The sequence below is a fragment of the Oryctolagus cuniculus genome, chromosome 13 (assembly GCF_964237555.1).
Source record: "Oryctolagus cuniculus chromosome 13, mOryCun1.1, whole genome shotgun sequence".
Lineage (NCBI taxonomy): Eukaryota > Metazoa > Chordata > Mammalia > Lagomorpha > Leporidae > Oryctolagus > Oryctolagus cuniculus.
The window spans coordinates 63,872,995-63,890,853 of NC_091444.1; the positions used below are offsets into that span (position 1 = coordinate 63,872,995).

Consider the following 17,859-nt stretch of genomic DNA (forward strand, 5'->3'; position numbering starts at 1 on the left):
TAGGCAAAGCCACTCCTGCCTGAGTAGTGAATCAGGGTGGAATCTGCCTGGGAACCCAGTCATTAGTTTTGTCGTTGTTCCTTTATTCTCCAAATTTTGGGCTTAATTCAAAAGATTCATGAAGAAACAAGGATTGGCTCTGTTACAAAGAAGAACTGTATCAAGCTTTTTTTTTTTTTTTTGCTAAAATCAGTTTTACCATTAACTTAATTACATTTTATTACCAAAAGATAAGTATGCTAAATGAATCCACATATCAAAACATCTATTATAGGTTTGCAGAAGGGATGGTAAAGATGACACTTTTTATGAATGCCTATTTTTAAATTACTTTAATTTGACCTCATTTTACCCCAGATTACCCTTGGAGATAATTTTTCAGGCTTAGTCCTAAATTCAGGATAGCTATGAAATTTTTCTGTAGCAAGAAGTTAAGTAAGATTTGAGTTGTTTACAGAATAAACAAGATTCAGAAAAATCTACATTCTGCACCACTCCAGGGCTTTATGTTGCCACCTTTCACAGATTTCACATTTAATATGATTCTACTTCTGGCATTAATTTTTGCTACTCTGTAAACTAATCAGAATTAATAAGATTCCAAGAATTAGAAAACATATACAACTGTGCATTGCTCTAGAATGGGGAAATGTTCTGATTGATATGCGGTTCCATGATTTTATCCTTGTATAAGCATCATAAAGTGTACTTATGCCCACAAAGCCAGCTAAGATGTCGCCAGATGATGTCATCTTATCAGAACACAGCCATATTTGCTGTCCACCACTGGCCAAAACATTGCTACATGGCGCATGACTATGTTCAGCATTTGTTTGGCTCAATGTGACAATTTCCAAGGTACCATTAAGTACTGACAAAATGAATTCAGACAACATTTGTTGCTTACCAGTCCTTGCTTATCAAAAATGCCATTATCAGTTCCCTCTAAACCATGCAGCTTTCATACATAAATGGAGGTTATGCAATTGTAATTTTTCACCTTTTTTAGTTCAGAGGGTGGGGTGCAGGAAGCGGGAGACACAGAAGCGTTCACCTTCTCCATCCTACTGTAATATTCCCTGGCATGTCTGAGAGGAGGGTGACTAAGGTAGCAGGATGACTGTGCTCTCAGAGGTGATGATGGGTTTGTGCAGAGCTATTGACACTCATACCTGGGCCTCTCGTGATCAATGATACTCAATTTGGAGACGGCTGACTGGGGTTAATGGTGCAATCTGTGGCTTTGGAACAGAGTTCTTCTCTATGTGAAACTAATTGGCCCATATGGGGATTAAACTGGTAACAGTGTCCTCATTTGTCAACTCATCTACTCAGCGTTTGACTCTGGTTGTGTCGGAGGACTGCCCCGGATTCAATCAATGTATTTTCAAATCATAATGTCATAACTTCAGAAAGAAGGAGAGATGAGATTTTAAACATACAAGTTATCCATCAACTCAAATCCCTGTGAGAAAAACATCATTATAAATTAAATAATAATTATTCTATCTCTAATTATTCTTAAACCGATGTCCCCATGCCGTGAGAAACAACGGGAGGCAAATGTGTTTCCCATTAAGTACTTTATTCCACTGTGAACTCCAGAATTATTTCCAGAATTGTCAGGGCATGTCTGCAGGCCTCCACGCCTCACTGCCCAATCCCTGCTCACAGGGCTGCCACCCCACCCACAGGCAGCTCTTTCCCAAAAGATCAGATTTAAAACTGGGACCAGAACTTCTGTCTCTGACTTGATCTTTCTGTGTTTCAATGTTCACCAGAAGCCTCTGGTACCTTTGGATTCTGTTTGCTGGACCCAGACGATAGTTACTTACAAATTACTGGTCAATTTGCATATATGTGTATTTCATGGACTTTTTCAGAAATATCCTCTTTTGCACAGCATTTTTTTTTTTTTTTTTTTTTGGACAGGCACAGTGGACAGTGAGAGAGAGAGACAGAGAGAAAGGTCTTCCTTTTGCCGTTGGTTCACCCCCCAATGGCCGCACTGCGCTGATCTGAAGCCAGGAGCCAGGTGCTTCTCCTGGTCTCCCATGGGGTGCAGGGCCCAAGCACTTGGGCCATCCTCCACTGCACTCCCTGGCCACAGCAGAGAGCTGGCCTGGAAGAGGGTCAACCGGGACAGAATCCGGCGCCCCGACCGGGACTAGAACCCAGTGTGCCAGTACCGCAGGCGGAGGATTAGCCTATTGAGCCGCGGCGCCAGCCTTGCACAGTATTTTTAAAATCCATTTACAATCATATAATTAATGTCCTGACCTTGAAGAGAAAAAAAAGCACGATTTGACACAAAACAGAGTCCCTTCCTTTAATTCAGACTTAAAGGACATATCCCAATAATATAACGTAGTCTAATTCAAAACTTCTTTCTAGATAACTCACATTTTTCTCTCTCAGTTTTCTTCATGATTAACCTGAGGTCTTCCTCCAACTCAGGTGATTCCTCATACCTGACTAATGCATGTAAAAACAAACCTCAACTTGTCAGTCCAGTGTGCTGCGGTAGAGTCGACAGGACAGTGAAAGCGAAAAGGCTGGAGGGGACAGCTAATGATGGGCCAAGGTGTCATAATGACCATGCTTACATCCAATGCAAAAAACATATTTTTTTTTGCCTACACTTCTAGTTAGAAGCTCTTTTCCTTCCAAAAAGGTTTTTAAAATAAGTGTCTGTCAGCAGTTACAGAAACCGGGGGCATTCCCCACAAATACAGGTGTGGACCGGTCAGGGTGGGGGATGTTAGAAGAGCATCAGCAGAACCTTGACCAAGAGAGGAAAATGACTTGGACTGAACTCTACGAAAGGGCTTTATTTTAGCTCTACTGGGTTAAGGCTTTCCACCAACTCCTTAGTGAAGCAAAATTGAGATTTAACCTCAAAACTCTGTCTGCTTAAGTTAACATTAAAGTCTTTTGTTGTCTTCATAAAATCTGATTTAAAAAGACTGCCTTAGACAAATAGATATATGGAATATATGCTTCCTTTTGAGGACAACCAAAGTTCTAATTCTAAGGGAAGCAAAATGAGCTCAACTGCCATGGTAGTTAATTTTGTATGTCAGCTTGACTCGGTTACAGTATGCCCTTATAGCTGGCTATACATTATTTTTGAGAGTGCCAGTGAGGGAGTTTCTGGAAGAGATTAACCTGGCAATCGGTAGACAGAGTAAAGCAATTGATTCTCCCCAAAGTGAGTATCACCCTGTATGTTGAAGGTCTGAATAAAATAAAAAAGGTGAAGGAATGGAGGATTTGCTCATTCTCTGTCTGATTGGCTGATGTAGAATAACCCTTTGTGTTGCTGTTTCTCAGGCCTTTACCCGAGGACTGGAACACACACGCCATGGGCTATCATCTCTCAGAACTTCAAACTATACCTCTGCCTTCCTGGGTGTCCAGTTTGCAGATTAAAAATAAATCATAAGATGTCTCAACCTCCATAATTACATGAACCAATCCTTTAGAAAAGAAAGCTTTATTGAGGCCGGCACTGTGGCGTAGCGGTTAAGGCCACTGTCTGCAGTGCTGGCATCCCATATGGGTGCTCATTCAAGTCTCTGCTGCTCCACTTCTGATCCAGCTCTCTGCTATGCCCTGGAAAAGCAGTAGAAGATGGCCCAAGTCCTTGGGCCCCTGTACCCACATGGGAAGACCTGGAGGAAGCTCCTGGCTCCTGGCTTTAGATCACCACAGCTCCAGCTGTTGTGGCCATCTGGGGAGTATACCAGCAGATGGGAGACCTCTCTCTTTCTGCCTCTCCTTCCCTCTCTGTGAAACTCTGACTTTCAAATAAATAAATAAATCTTTAAAAATAAATAAAAGGGCCGGCGCCGCGGCTCACTAGGCTAATCCTCCGCCTAGCGGCGCCGGCACACCGGGTTCTAGTCCCGGTCGGGGCGCCGGATTCTGTCCCGGTTGCCCCTCTTCCAGGCCAGCCCTCTGCTGTGGCCCGGGAGTGCAGTGGAGGATGGCCCAGGTGCTTGGGCCCTGCACCCCATGGGAGACCAGGAAAAGCACCTGGCTCCTGGCTCCTGCCATCGGATCAGCGCGGTGCGCCGGCCGCAGCGCGCCGGCCGCGGCGGCCATTGGAGGGTGAACCAACGGCAAAAGGAAGACCTTTCTCTCTGTCTCTCTCTCTCACTGTCCACTCTGCCTGTCAAAAAAAAAAAAAATAAATAAAAAAATAAAAAAAAAATAAAAAAAAAAAATAAATAAAAGGATACTTACCTGGCAGGGGAGATACCATGATCATGAAGGTGGTTTTCCCAGGGCAAGGCTTATCCATTGCACTCTGGATGTGCTGACCTCTGCGATTTCCCCAAATGTGGGAAACTTGACTGCATAATTTGTGGTAGTGGGGGACTGCGTTCACGCTCTCCCCTGAAAGAAAAAATAAATAAATCAATAAAGCTTTCTTTCCATTTATTTAGTTGGAATGTGCAAGGTATGGAATGAGAAAGAGAGAAGACAGCACTAACATGTATGATAAGAAAAACACATAATTATTTATTTGGTTCAATGTGGACATTTTAGCTTATTTTTTAAATTGCAAAATAAATATTGTGCAAAAGTACATAAAATATACATATATGTCAAGTGACCAATAGTTTTTAAGCAAACACCTATGTAACCACCATCTGGGTCCAGCAAACAGAATGTAAGCAATATCTTGGAATCCAGTGTTTTCTCCTCCCTGAAAACTGCTCTTCCCTCAAGAGTAATCAAACAACAGGATTTCATTTTTTTTCCTCTGTGTGGTATTCCACGGTGTACATATCCCATAATTTCTTTATCCAGTCTTCAATTAACAGACATTTGTGTTGATTCCATATTTAGCTATTGTAAATTGAGCTGTAATAAACATGGAGGCATAGACAACTCTTTCATATGCTGATTTCATTTTCCTTGGGTAAATTCCCAGGAGTGGGATGGCCAGGTCATATGTTAGGTCTATATTTAGATATCTGAGGTATCTCCACACTGTCTACCAGTTTACATGCCCACCAACAGTGTATTAGTGCACATTTTCCCCCTCATCCTTTCCAGCATTTATTGTTTGTTGATCTCTGTATGAAAGACACTCTAACAGGGGTGAGGTGAAACCTCATTGTGGTTTTGATTTGCATTTCCCTGATGGCTAGTCATCCTGAGCATTTTTCATGTGTCTGTAGGCCATTTAGCTTTCCTCTTTTGACAAATGTCTGTTTAAGTCCTTTGCCCATTTCTTGACTGGGTTGTTTGTTTTGTTGTTGTTGAGTTTCTTGAGCTCTTTATAGATTCTGGTTATTAATCTTTTATTAGTTGCATAGTTTCCAAATAATTTCTCCTGTTATGTTGGTTGCCTCTTCACTTTGCTGAGTGTTTCTTTTGCATGCAGAAGCTTCTCAATTTGATGTAACCCATTTGTCAATCAATACCCTCTCAGGGGCCAGTGCTGTAGCATAGTAGGTTGTGCCCACTTGCAGCACTGGCATCCCTGGCTGCTCCACTTCTGACCCAGCTCCCTACTAATGGCCTGGGAAAGTAGTGGAGGATGGCCCAAGTGTTTGGGCCCCTGCACCCATGTGGGAAACCCAGAGGAGGCTCCTGGCTTCTTGCTTTGGCCTGTTCCAGACTCAGCCATTGTGCCCATTTGAGAAGTGAACCAGCAGATGGAAAATCTCTCTCTCTCCCTCTCTCTCTCTCTCTAACTCTTTCAAGTAAATAAAATACATCTTCATAAAAAAAAAAAAAAGCTCTGTGTGTTTGTAAAGAGAAAGAGAAAAGAGACATAGAGCTTTATAGAAACATATACAGACACAAAAACAAATGAATATGTATATATAGTGTGTTCTCTATCTGTGGATGCCACATCTGTGGGTTCAACCAACTACAGATTGAAAATATGTGAGAAAAAAGAAAGAGTTGTCTCTATACTGGACTTGAACGACTTTTTTTCCCTGTAATTAATCTAGAGATTATTTAAAGTATATTTAAAGTATATGGAATGATGTACACAGGTTGTATGAAATAGTAAGGGACATGAGCATATGTGAATTTGAGTACCAGTGGACATCTTGAAACCAATCCCCCTTGGATACTGAGGGATTAGACAAGAAAAGTTAAAGTAAAAGGATGTTCATGGAGCTTTTAAAAGAAAGTTGATGTGGACATGCATACACACAGAGCGATATATGCATATATTACACTTTTATACAGATGTCCTTTGGTATCCACAGAGAATTGGTTTCAGTGTCCTGCCACACATACATTGATACCAAAATGCATGAATGCTCAAGATCCTTATATAAAATGTCCTAGAATTTGCATATAATCTACTCACATCCTCCCACATACTTCAAATCATCTCTAGATTTTTTAATAATACCTAATCCAATTCTGATATATTATTTCATTTGCAGGGATCCAGCATAGAATTTGATACAGCAAATTCAAGTTTCACTTTTGGAGAAGTTCTGGAATTTCCCCCCTAATGTTCTGATATGGAGTTGGTTGAATCTGTGGCTGCAGAACCCCCAGAATTGAAGGCTGACTGTACTTTCATATAGTTTTTTGGAAGTGAACTCTGACAAATTTTGTCTTTTAATAAGGGATTTTGTTCATTTATATTTAGTATAACAACTGACAAAACAGAGTTTTTAAAAAGTCTACTATCCTATTTGATGGTTCCTATTTATTTTCCTGTTCTGGGCTTCTTTTTTCTCTTCTTTTAACAGATAGGGCCCTGATCTCCACCTTTACTCTCTATAGCTTAACAATACGTTCATGCGGAAGATGTTCAGTAGAAGGACATTAGCTCTAGCAAATACTACCAAGGGAGGTTGGTGGGGGGTGGGGAGCATTTTGGATCATTTTCTTGACCATTCGATTCCTAATTAAGTTATAGATTCTAATTTGTATCCCCTGCTCTCTACCAGCTCCCTCATATACATTTACAATTTCACAGGAAGGAGTCCTACTGCAGTCTTGCTCCTCAATTAAATCTCCCTCTAGGATGATGAGAAATGGGGCCTACGTGGTAATTCCAGCTGCCTCTGCCTTCAAGATTCTCTGATTAACCTGACTTTACCCCTATGTCCTGTAACGCTTGTGGTATATGTGCATGCACCTTAGCCCAGCACCTTCCTTATTTTTTTTTTTTAAAGGTTCATTTATTTGAAAGACACAGATGAGGTGGGGGAGAGAATCTTCCATCCACTGGTTCACTCCCCAAATGACTGCAACAGCCATATCTGGGCCAGGCTGAAGCCAGGAGCCAGGAACTCCACCTTGTTCTCCCATATCAGTGGCAGGGTCCCCAAGAACTTTGGCCATCATTTGCTGCCTTCCCAGGTAGACTGGAAGCAGAACAGGATGTCAGCATCACAAGTAGCTACTTACTCCACTGCACCACAACACTAGCTCCTCTTATCTTCTTTTTGTCCGATTACTTTTTTTTATTATCATCTTTGTGTCCTCTGCTGATTTGACAATTACTTTTTGTCTCTCATTGTAGTGATTAGTTTAGAAATTATGACATACAGAATTAAAATTTCAAAGCCTAAAGTTCATTACCTTCAGCCTCCTGGAGTGATGGAAGGGACAAAACAAACAAATGATGCTCAAACTCCATCCCTCACACCTACCAAATTAATATATTTTTGCAGTAGTTTCTCCTAATTAAATCTTTTAAAAATCCCCACAAGACATCATTACTGTTTGTACAGTGATTGCATTATTTATCCAAATATTTACATTTTCTTTGCTCTCCATTCCTTTAAAGCACCTTTTATCATGCTTCCAGAAGTACACCCTTTAGCTGGGTGCTTCTTAAGCTCTCTGTGATGAAAGACCTGTTCTCTTCCTTCTTTTAATCATCATAGACTAATGTTTGTCAAAAATACAATAACATGAATTGCTAGAAAAAATGAAATGCAAAACCAAAAGGCATACAAAATACAACTCCACATGCTTATTATTGTCTTCAATAGATGTGACAGCACTCCGTCAAAGTGCTATAAAATTACCTGAATGCTTGTGCCAGTCCCTGGACTTGGTTCGTCTGGACTGGTGGTAAATGCTCACAGCCAGGCATTTGTCTTGGTCCTCACTTTGAGTCCCATTGCTAACCGCTTCACATAGTGACAACCTACTTGCTAGTAATGTCCTCTTTTGATTTTTTTTTGAAAAATTTATTTATCTATTTATTTGAAAGGGAGAGAGAGTGAGTCAACCCTTGGTTGACTCTTCAAGTGCCCACAACATGCCCACAACAATCAAGGCTGGGCCAGGCCAAAGCCAAAAGCCAGGAACTCCATCCAGTTCTCCCACGTGGGTGGCAGGGGCCCATACACTTGGGTCATCTTCTGCTGCCTTCCCAGGAGTACCAGCAAGAAGCTGGATCAGAAGAGGAGCAACCAGGATACAAACCAGCACTCCAACATGGGATGCAGCATTACAAGCAGTGGCTTAAACTGCTGTGCCATAATGCTGGTCCTGTCTCTTATGTGTCTGAAATCATTTTTTTCAGCCAGTGCCGCAGCTCAATAGGCTAATCCTCCGCCTTGCAGCGCCGGCACACCGGGTTCTAGTCCCAGTCGGGGCGCCAGGTTCTGTTCCGGTTGCCCCTCTTCCAGGCCAGCCCTCTGCTATGGCCCAGGAGTGCAGTGGAGGATGGCCCAAGTGCTTGGGCCCTGCATCCGCATGGAAGACCAGGAGAAGCACCTGGCTCCTGCCTTTGGATCAGCGCGGTGCGCCAGCCGCGGCGGCCATTGGAGGATGAACCAACGGCAAAAAGGAAGACCTTTCTCTCTGTCTCTCTCTCTCACTGTCCATTCTGCCTGTCAATAAATAAATAAATAAATCATTTTTTTCAAATAACTCTTTTGTGATAGTACTCTATATATACATGAAATTACATGTATCATAAGTGTATTGCTCAATATATTATGATCAAGCAAACCCACTCATATAATCCCCATCTATATTAAGATTCCCCTCAGACTCCTTCCAGTTATCACCTCTGCCTTTCTCTCCAGAGGTAAGTAACCATGCTCCTAATTGCTAACATTAAAATTAGTTTTGCCTGTTTTTTAAGTATATACAAGGGTACTTCAAACAGCTCATGGAGAACAGAATTAAGAGATATGCTTATTTTGGTGCAAAAATAATTTGAAATCCATGGACAGTTTTTTCATAACCTGCATTTTTTTAAAGATTTATTTTTATTTATTTATTTTTAAGTCAGAGTTACATAGAGAGATGAGAGGCAGAGAGAGAGAGAGAGAGAGAGAGAGAGAGGTCTTCCATCCACTGGTTCACTCCCCAGATGGCTGCAACAGCCGGAGCTAAGCCGATCCGAAGCCAGGAACCAGGAGCTTCTTCCAGGTCTCCCACATGGGTGCAGGGGCCCAAGCGCTTGGGCCATCTTCTACTGCTATCCCAAGCCATAGCAGAGAGCTGGTTGGGAATTGGAGCAGCTGGGTCTCGAACCGGCGCCCATTTGGGATACTGGTGCTTCAAGCCAGGGTATTAACCCGCTGCGCCACAGCGCTGGCCCCAATAACATGCATTTTTCATAAACTTTTCCAAGACTTCTTTTTTTTTTTAAATGACTTATTTATTTGAAGTGCAGACTTAGAGAGAGAGATCTTCCATCCGTTGGTTCACTCCCTAAACGGCCACAATGGTAGGGGCTGGACCATGCCAAAACCTGGAGACAGGAACTCCACCCAGGTCTCTCCTGTAGGTGCAAGAGCCCAAAGACTTGGGTCATCTTCTGCCAGTTTCTAAGCTCATTAGCAGGGAGCTGGATTGGAGTAGCCAGGACTTAAACTGGTGCCTATGTGGGATGCCAGCATTTCAGGCAGGAGCTTAACCCACCACACCACAACACTGCCCCCTTGAAGGTCTCTTGCATGTATGGGTGTCAAATTTTTGTTGCACCAAAATAAAACATCTCATAATTCCATTTTTTCAAACTGATTAAAGTATAATTTTTTTCAAGAGAATTGACTTTTTTTTTTTTTTTAATTTATGAGTCAGAGTTACAGATCAAGAGACAGAGAAAGAGAGATCTTCTACCTGTTGGTTCACTCCCCAAATGGCCACAGCAGCCAGTACTGGGCCAGGCCAAAGCCAGGAACCAGGAGCTTACTCTGGGTCTCACATGGGTCCAGGGACACAAGCACTTGGGCCATCTTCTGTTGCTTTCCCAGGCACATTAGTAGGGAGCTGGATTGGAAGTGGAGCAGCCAGAACCAGAACCAGTGCCCATATAGAATGCCAACGCTGCAGACTGTGGCTTAATCTGCTGCACCACAGCACTGATCCCTTAAAATACACTTATATAACTGTTATCATACTCTATGTATTATTTTTTTTGAAAGGCAGAGAGATAGACACACACACACACACACACAGTGGAAGAGAGAGATCTCCCATCTGCTGGTTCATTCCCCAAATTCTCCCAAGAACTAGGCTGGGCCAGGCTAAAACCAGGAGATGGGAACTTCATTGAGGTCTCCCACATGGGGCGCAGAGACCCAACCACTTGAGCCATTGCCTGCTGCCTCCCTGGGGTACACATTGGTAAGAAGCTGAAATCAGTTACAGAGCTGGGACTTGAACACAGGCGCTCCAATATGGATGGCAGGTATCCTAAGTGATGTCTTAACCAGTGTGCATACACTTATACTGCATACATACTTTTAAATCAGGCTTATTTTTCCAATATTGTGATGGTAAGATTCCAGCGTTGTTGCGTATAGTATTCTATTGTGTGAATATGTCACAATTTAAAATAAAAACCCATTTCATTGTGGATGGCCATTTAGATCATGTTCATTTTGATACTATTATACATAATGCTTCAGTGAGCATTCTTATATGTCATTTGGTACACATATGAATGCATTTCTTTTGGATAAAAACCCAAGAATGGAAATGTTGTCATGGGTATTTATTTGCTCAACGTTGCTGCCAGGTAGTTTCCTTTGTGTGGAAACCCACCTTTACTGGAAACAAGAACTTCTGTAATTACTTTGTATTTCATAGCAGGAGACTTTCTCTTTCAAGTTGATTGACAATTTTTATTTAGAAACATATTCAGAAGTTGCAAGTTTGTTTTGAGTACAGTAACCCTGCAGCACATATGCATATGCATATTTATGAGCATAACAATTTACAGATAAGTTGTTATATTTGTCTTATTAATGAGTATTATTTTGCCTTATTTCACTATTTCATAAGGATCTCCTTTTCCAGTAATCCACCTTCATTTGTGTGAAGGTAGGATATTAATTAATTATATAATATTTTGTTTCTTTATCCTTTAGACTTGGCTGCCTTGTTACTCTTGTATATAATAATATGTGATACACAAATTCCCTTGGATTTACCCCTAAGGGTAAAGCTAAAAAACTTTCCATGGGACTCCAAATTCCATTAAGTTGGCAGGTACCAATGCCATCGTACTAGTTAATATGATCAGTTTAAGGTCATAACTTATCATAAAGATAGGATTAAGTGTCAAAGGGATCACATAAATAAGACCAGTGTCTGCTAACAATAATTGATAGAATTAAAAATGAGAGAATGATCCAACATGTAAAGCAGGACACACAGCAGACTCATAGAATGACAAATGCCCTAAATAGCACTCTGGCCTGAAGGCATTCGATCTGGCTAAAAAGCCCGTGAGAGCATTTCAGGCATGGAAAGCCAAGACACTGTGGCAAAAAATGACCTACATGAAAGATCTCTGTGAGTGAGATCCCGGTGGAAAGAAGGGACCATCAAAGAAGGAGGTACCTTGCTCTGAAGTGGGGAGAGAACTTCCACTTTGATTATGGCCTTGTCTAAATAAGATCAGAGGTTTTGAACTCAAGAAGCTTCCATAGCCTTGGCAGCTCATGACAAGAGCCTTTGGGTGATCACTGACATCATAAACAAGAGTGTCAATTGTTAAATCAACAACAGGAGTCACTGTGCACTTGCTCCCCATGTAAGACCTCTGTCCTTACTGTGTTGTACTATGTGAATTAACGGTACAACTAGTCTTCAAACAGTACTTTATACTTTGTGGGGGAGGGGTGCACACTTGAAATCTTTTCTTAGTATAGAGTTGGTCTTCTGTATATAAAGATAATTAAAAAATGAGTCTTAATGAAGAATGGGATGGGAGAGAGAGTAGGAGGTGGAATGGTTTAGGGGTGGAAGGGCGGGTATGGGGGAAAGAACTGACACAATCCAAAAGTTGTAGTTATGAAATTTATATTTATTAAATAAAAGCTTTCTATTAAAAAATAAAATGTGATATAAAAAGGTAAGAGGCTATAATCTAGTGAGAACAAAAGAGGAAAATCATGACTTTTCTAAGGAAGAAAACTTGGATTCAGGAGTGAGTTAATACCCACTGAAAATTCATTAAGTAAGATACTCAGGGAAGGTATGCTGATATCTCCTAGAGTTTTCTTTCTTTCTTTTTTAAAGATCTATCTTATTTATTTGAAAGACAGAGTTATAGAGAGAGGTAGAGTCAGAGAGAGAGGTCTTCCATCCACTGGTTCACTCCCCAGTTGGCCGCAATGGCCAGAGCTGCACCAATCCGAAGCCAGGAGCCAGGAGCTTCTTCCAGGTCTCTCACGTGGGTGCAGGAGCCCAAGGACTTGGGCCATCTTCTACTGCTTTCCCAGGCTTTAGCAGAGCAGCCGGGACTTTATCCCGCTGTGCCACAGCACCAGCCCCCTCTCCTAGAGTTTTCATATTCTTTTTCTTTGTTTTTTTGTTTGTTTGTTTGGTTGGTTGGTTGGTTGGGTTTTTTTTTTTTTTTTTTTTGACAGGTAGAGTTATAGACAGTGAGAGATGCAGAGAGAAAGGTCTTTCTTCCATTGGTTCATTCCCAAAATGGCTGCCATGGCTGGCGCCACGCCGATCCAAAGCCAGGAGCCAGGTGCTTCCCCCTGGCCTCCCATGCGAGTGCAGGCGCCCAAGCACTTGGGCCATCCTCCACTGCCTTCCCGGGCCACAGCAGAGAGCTGGACTGGAAGAGGGGCAACAGGGACCAGAACCTGGTGCCCATGTGGGATACTGGCACCGCAGGCAGAGGATTAACCAAGTGAGCCACAGCGCTGGCCCCTCATATTATTCTTACTGAGTGATAGGAGAAAAGGAAATTAAATGTAGCTTGAGGTCATTTCCTCATTAATTTTATCAGAATATTAAGGAAGAAGACTTAATAGGTTTTCTAGAAAAGGCTGTACATAGTTGTACAGTAGAGTGGAACAAATGAGGGATTGGAAGTGTTGGGATATTGGTTTGAGTCCCAGCTTTGCTTTATAACAGCTATGTAAAATTGGGAAAAATAAGTAATAAGACTTAAATTTTGTCATCTGTAAAATTAAGACACTACTAGTACTTACATCAATGGTTACTGTAAAGTTAACATGACAGACTTTGCAAAGAGTTTGGTGTAAAGTTAATTTTACATATCAGCTGAATGGATTAGGGAATGGCCAGGTAACTGGTAAGGTGCCATTTCCAGGTGTGTCTGGTGTTTGCACAGGAGGCTGAGCAAAGAAACTCATCCTCACCAAGGTCTCCTCAAGGCCAAGTAAGAACAAAAAGTGGAGGAAGGGTGAGCTCACTTTCTTTTCTTGAGCTGGGTCATCCTTCTTCTGCTCTTGGCCATCAGCCATCCTATTTCTCATGCCTTCAAAATCCAAGACTGATACTAGTAGTCCCATCTCCCATCCTCACTGCTGTCCCACCTCCTCAGCCTGCAGGTCCAGGACAAATTATACCACTGTTTTCCTGGGTCTCTGGATTGTAGACAACAGATCAGGAGACTTTTATTTTGCCACACAACGTCATGAGTTAATCCTTCATTATAAATACCCTCCTATATGAAGTGAGTGTTTGGTATAGTGGTTGATATGCTACATGGGACACTCACATTCCAAACTGGAATGCCTGGGCTTGAGAGCCCGCTCCATTTGTGATTCCAGCCTCTTGCTAATGTACACACCTGAGAAGCAGCACGTGATGGCTCAAGGAATGTAGTCCTGACACCCACGTTGGAGACCTGGATTGAGTTCCAGGCCCCCAGCTTCAGCTGGACCCAGACTTAGCTCGTCCATCATTTGGGGAGTGAACCAGCAAATGGGAGCTGTCTGTCTCTCTCTGAAATTAAATTAAAGTAAATTAATTTAAAGTAAATTAAAAAAATTGACAATTTTGCTTAGATATTAAATCCATGACTCACATTTTCTTCTGAGTGTCTTATATATTTAGCTTTACTGTCTTCTGGCATAAAGCTTTGCTGTAGAAAAGTCTAGTGACAATTTATTTTTCCTTACAGTAGTTTTAGTTTTTTTGCTAGATGTCCAGAGGATGGTTCTTTGCTTTAAAGTCCAACTTTTCTTTTTTACCAGAATTTTATAACAATTTAGTCTCTCATCAGGAGCTGGTTTGCCTTTTCAGTGTGGTATGCCTTTTCAATATATGGTTTAAATCAATTTCTATTTCGAGGAAGTTTTCTTGAATTGCAATTTTTAATATTTGTTTTGTTCCATTCCTAGTATATGTTTTTTTACTTGTTTTTTGTCCATCTTGTATATCTCTCTTTCTTTCAAATCCTATGTCTTTTTAGATTTTTAAAAACTTTCACTTTTCTATGTCTCCTAAAATATTATACATTATGTATCCCTTGTGGTTTTGTTTTATTTCTAAAAATATTTGTCTTTTTTTCTAATTCTTTGAGTTTTGTCATGTGTGTTTTTAAATATTTGTTTCTAACTCACTTGATTTCTAAATTTTTCTAATTTTGAATGTGTTATTTTTCATAATTTCAACCATGTTTTAACTTTTTAAAATATTATAGTTTCACGTTTTATGGTCTTATTTTTTGGCATGGTTTTATTGTCTATATAGATTTTATTCTACACTCATTCTCTTTTGTTTCTTATAATAACTTTGTATGAGATTCAACAATAATCTATTTTTCTGATATTCATTTATTTTAAGGAAATGCACTTTCCTGTACTTTCAGGAGTGGACCAGAAGAGATTTTGTTGCTGTATAGATCAAGATCTGTGGTAGGATATTTTTTTTTCTTCAAAAGTGATGAAAAGTAATTTCTAAGATTTGTTTCCTTAACTAGATCCTCTCTTTGTTTTTCCTTACAGTTTGCTCAATTTGGATTCTCTTTTCAGCATTTTATCCTCAGTGTGGGACTTTGTTTGATGAGAGAGATTTGGCTTGCTTCTGTGGAGAGTTTTTAAGACCCCAGACTGCTACATTAGACCTTATTACAACAGGATCCCCTTGAACTTGCCCATGAACTTTAACCTCCAGAACCACTTCCCAGTGTCAGCTGTTGTTCTCAGATTGGCTTACACTTTGTAGTGATTTTGTGGTTCTCTTGATCTCAGGCCTATGAAAAACTCATTTGTCATTCCTCTTTTTTCTGCAACACAAATGCTGGTACTACTCAAGTCTCATGGCTAAGGTTGTTATGTACTTGAGGTATCATGGGGATACCTTATCATCTAGATTTGTTGTAGAGATCATCTATCGATGTTTTATTTTACTGTGTTAGTTGCTCTTTGTATTTTTAGGGGAAGTTAGAAAGACAAAAACTGGCCGGCGCCGTGGCTCAATAGGCTAATCCTCTGCCTGCGGCGCCGGCACACCAGGTTCTAGTCCCGGTCGGGGCACTGGATTCTGTCCCGGTGCTCCTCTTCCAGGCCAGCTCTCTGCTGTGGCCAGGGAGTGCAGTGGAGGATGGCCCAAGTGCTTGGGCCCTGCACCCCATGGGAGACCAGGAAAAGCACCTGGCTCCTGCCTTCGGAACAGCGTGGTACCCTGGCCGCAGGGTGCCAGCCGCGGCGGCCATTGGAGGGTGAACCAACGGCAAAAGGAAGACCTTTCTCTCTGTCTCTCTCTCTCACTGTCCACTCTGCCTGTCAACAACAACAACAAAAGACAAAACCTATACTGCCTCTGCTGCTACCTTCTCACTCAATCTTTTGATTTCTACTTCAGTCATTTTAGACCAGTGCAAGTGCATTCAGTTAGGCGTCTATGTCCTTTAGGCCTGATCCTATAACTTCTTGACAACTTTCTTACTCAAAAAGACATTCAAAGCTTATCTTAGACATTTCCTGACCCAGAATTTGAATGAACATTTATTTTTTAAGATTTATTTATTTTGGGGATGGCGCTGTAGTGCAGCGGGTTAACGCCCTGGCCTGAAGCACCAGCATCCCACATGGGCACTGGTTCCAGTTCCGGCTGCTCCTCTTCTGATCCAGCTCTCTGTTATGGCCTGGGATATCAGTGGAAGATAGCCCAAGTCCTTGGGCCCCTGTACCCGCGTGGGAGACCCGGAAGAAGCTCCTGGCTCCTGGGTTCGGATCAGCACAGCTCCGGCCATTGCGGCCATCTGGAGAATGTACCATCGGATGGAAGACCTTTCTCTCTGACTTTACCTCTGTCTGTAACTCCATCTTTCAAATAAATAAAAATAAATCTTTAAAAAAATTAAAAAAAATTATTTTTATTTGAAGGTGAGAGTTATAAAGAAGTAGACATACACACACACACACAGAGACCTTCTATCCTCTGCTTCACTCTCCACATGGCTGCAACTGCCAGGACTGGGCCAGGCTGAAGAGGAGAGGAGAGAGAGAGCACAGAGAGCACATGCTCTGGAGTTCAAGTTCACTTCGTGTAAGTGTCCTAATCCTATTGTATCAGAGGTCTACCTTCCAGTTCTCACTTAAGCTTAACAACTTCTTATAGGCTCTATCTACCCTTATAGATGCACTGGGGATTGGAACTGCACCATATGAGTCTGGGGCACGGGTCCATAGCATGATGGACAGACATGGAGTATGAATCTTCTCTAGGTCTCCTCTGATACAACCACAGAAAGGAGAGGGAGGACTGTCTCATTACTACAGAGTAGACTGGTCTTCAGTGACTCCCAGCATCACAAAGGTGGTTGGGATAGGTTATCTTGTGATCATATTAAGTTATCTAGGACTTGCCTTATCAGAATAGATGAGATTCTCCTGTTGCCATTGAGAGATGAACAGCCATGTACAGAGAGCCTGTGTATGGGCCACATGGCAGGGGAAACACGTAGCCTCTAGGTGTAGAGAATGGCTGACAGCAAGCAGGAAAATGAGGACCTCTGTCTTAGGGCTCCAAGGAACTGATTCTGCCAACAACCACATGGGCTCAGAAGAAGAGTTCCAGAAGAGAATTTACCTGGCTACCACCTTGATTGCCTGTGAGGCCTTGAAGAGAGGACTCAGCTAAGCTGTGCCTCATTCCTAAGGTGCAGAAACTGTGAGATACTAAATGCCTGTCGTTTTAAGCCACTTGTGTGTGCTATTTTGTTACTGTGCAATAGAAAACTAATACTTTCCGTGTCATTGCTGCATATCTGTGATCTACTCCCCCCCCCCCGCCTCAATAAACAAGTGGTAAATATAAATATCTTTGGACATGCTTAATGATTTGTCTGCAGAGAGAGCTGACAAAAACTCAATACATTTCTTGCCATATGAAGCAAGTGGGCTTATTGGAGAAGAGTTTCTTCTGCCAAAAGTTGGAGGAAACAACAAAGGGTAATAAAATTTAATATCTGAGGAGATGGTAACAGATGGACTGTAGGCTTTTAAAAAAACGAATACTAGAATCTCTAAGGTGAATGAATCTTTTATGACTAAATATGGAACACAGGTTTTAAAAGTATAAAGCAAAAAAAAAAAAAAAACCTAAGCAAAGTTGAACTATCATGGAAAACAGTGAAAATAAAAAGTTAAAAGGCACAAGTCAATGATTAGCATC

At 41.5% G+C, this 17,859-nt stretch overlaps 1 long non-coding RNA gene and 1 other non-coding gene across 2 annotated transcripts in view; both read left to right on the top strand.

The window, feature by feature from the left end:
• LOC138844987 (uncharacterized) overlaps positions 1-17,449 on the top strand; it is a 31,966-nt gene extending 14,517 nt beyond the window's left edge. Inside the window, exons 2-3 of the long non-coding RNA XR_011381542.1 lie at positions 15,025-15,095; positions 15,186-17,449. This is a non-coding gene — a long non-coding RNA (uncharacterized lncRNA). The remainder of the gene's footprint in view (positions 1-15,024; positions 15,096-15,185) is intronic.
• LOC127483636 (U1 spliceosomal RNA) lies at positions 4,241-4,404 on the top strand. The gene has a single exon (XR_007910074.2). It is a non-coding gene; the product is annotated as a U1 spliceosomal RNA (small nuclear RNA).
• Positions 17,450-17,859: the final 410 nt, after the last annotated feature.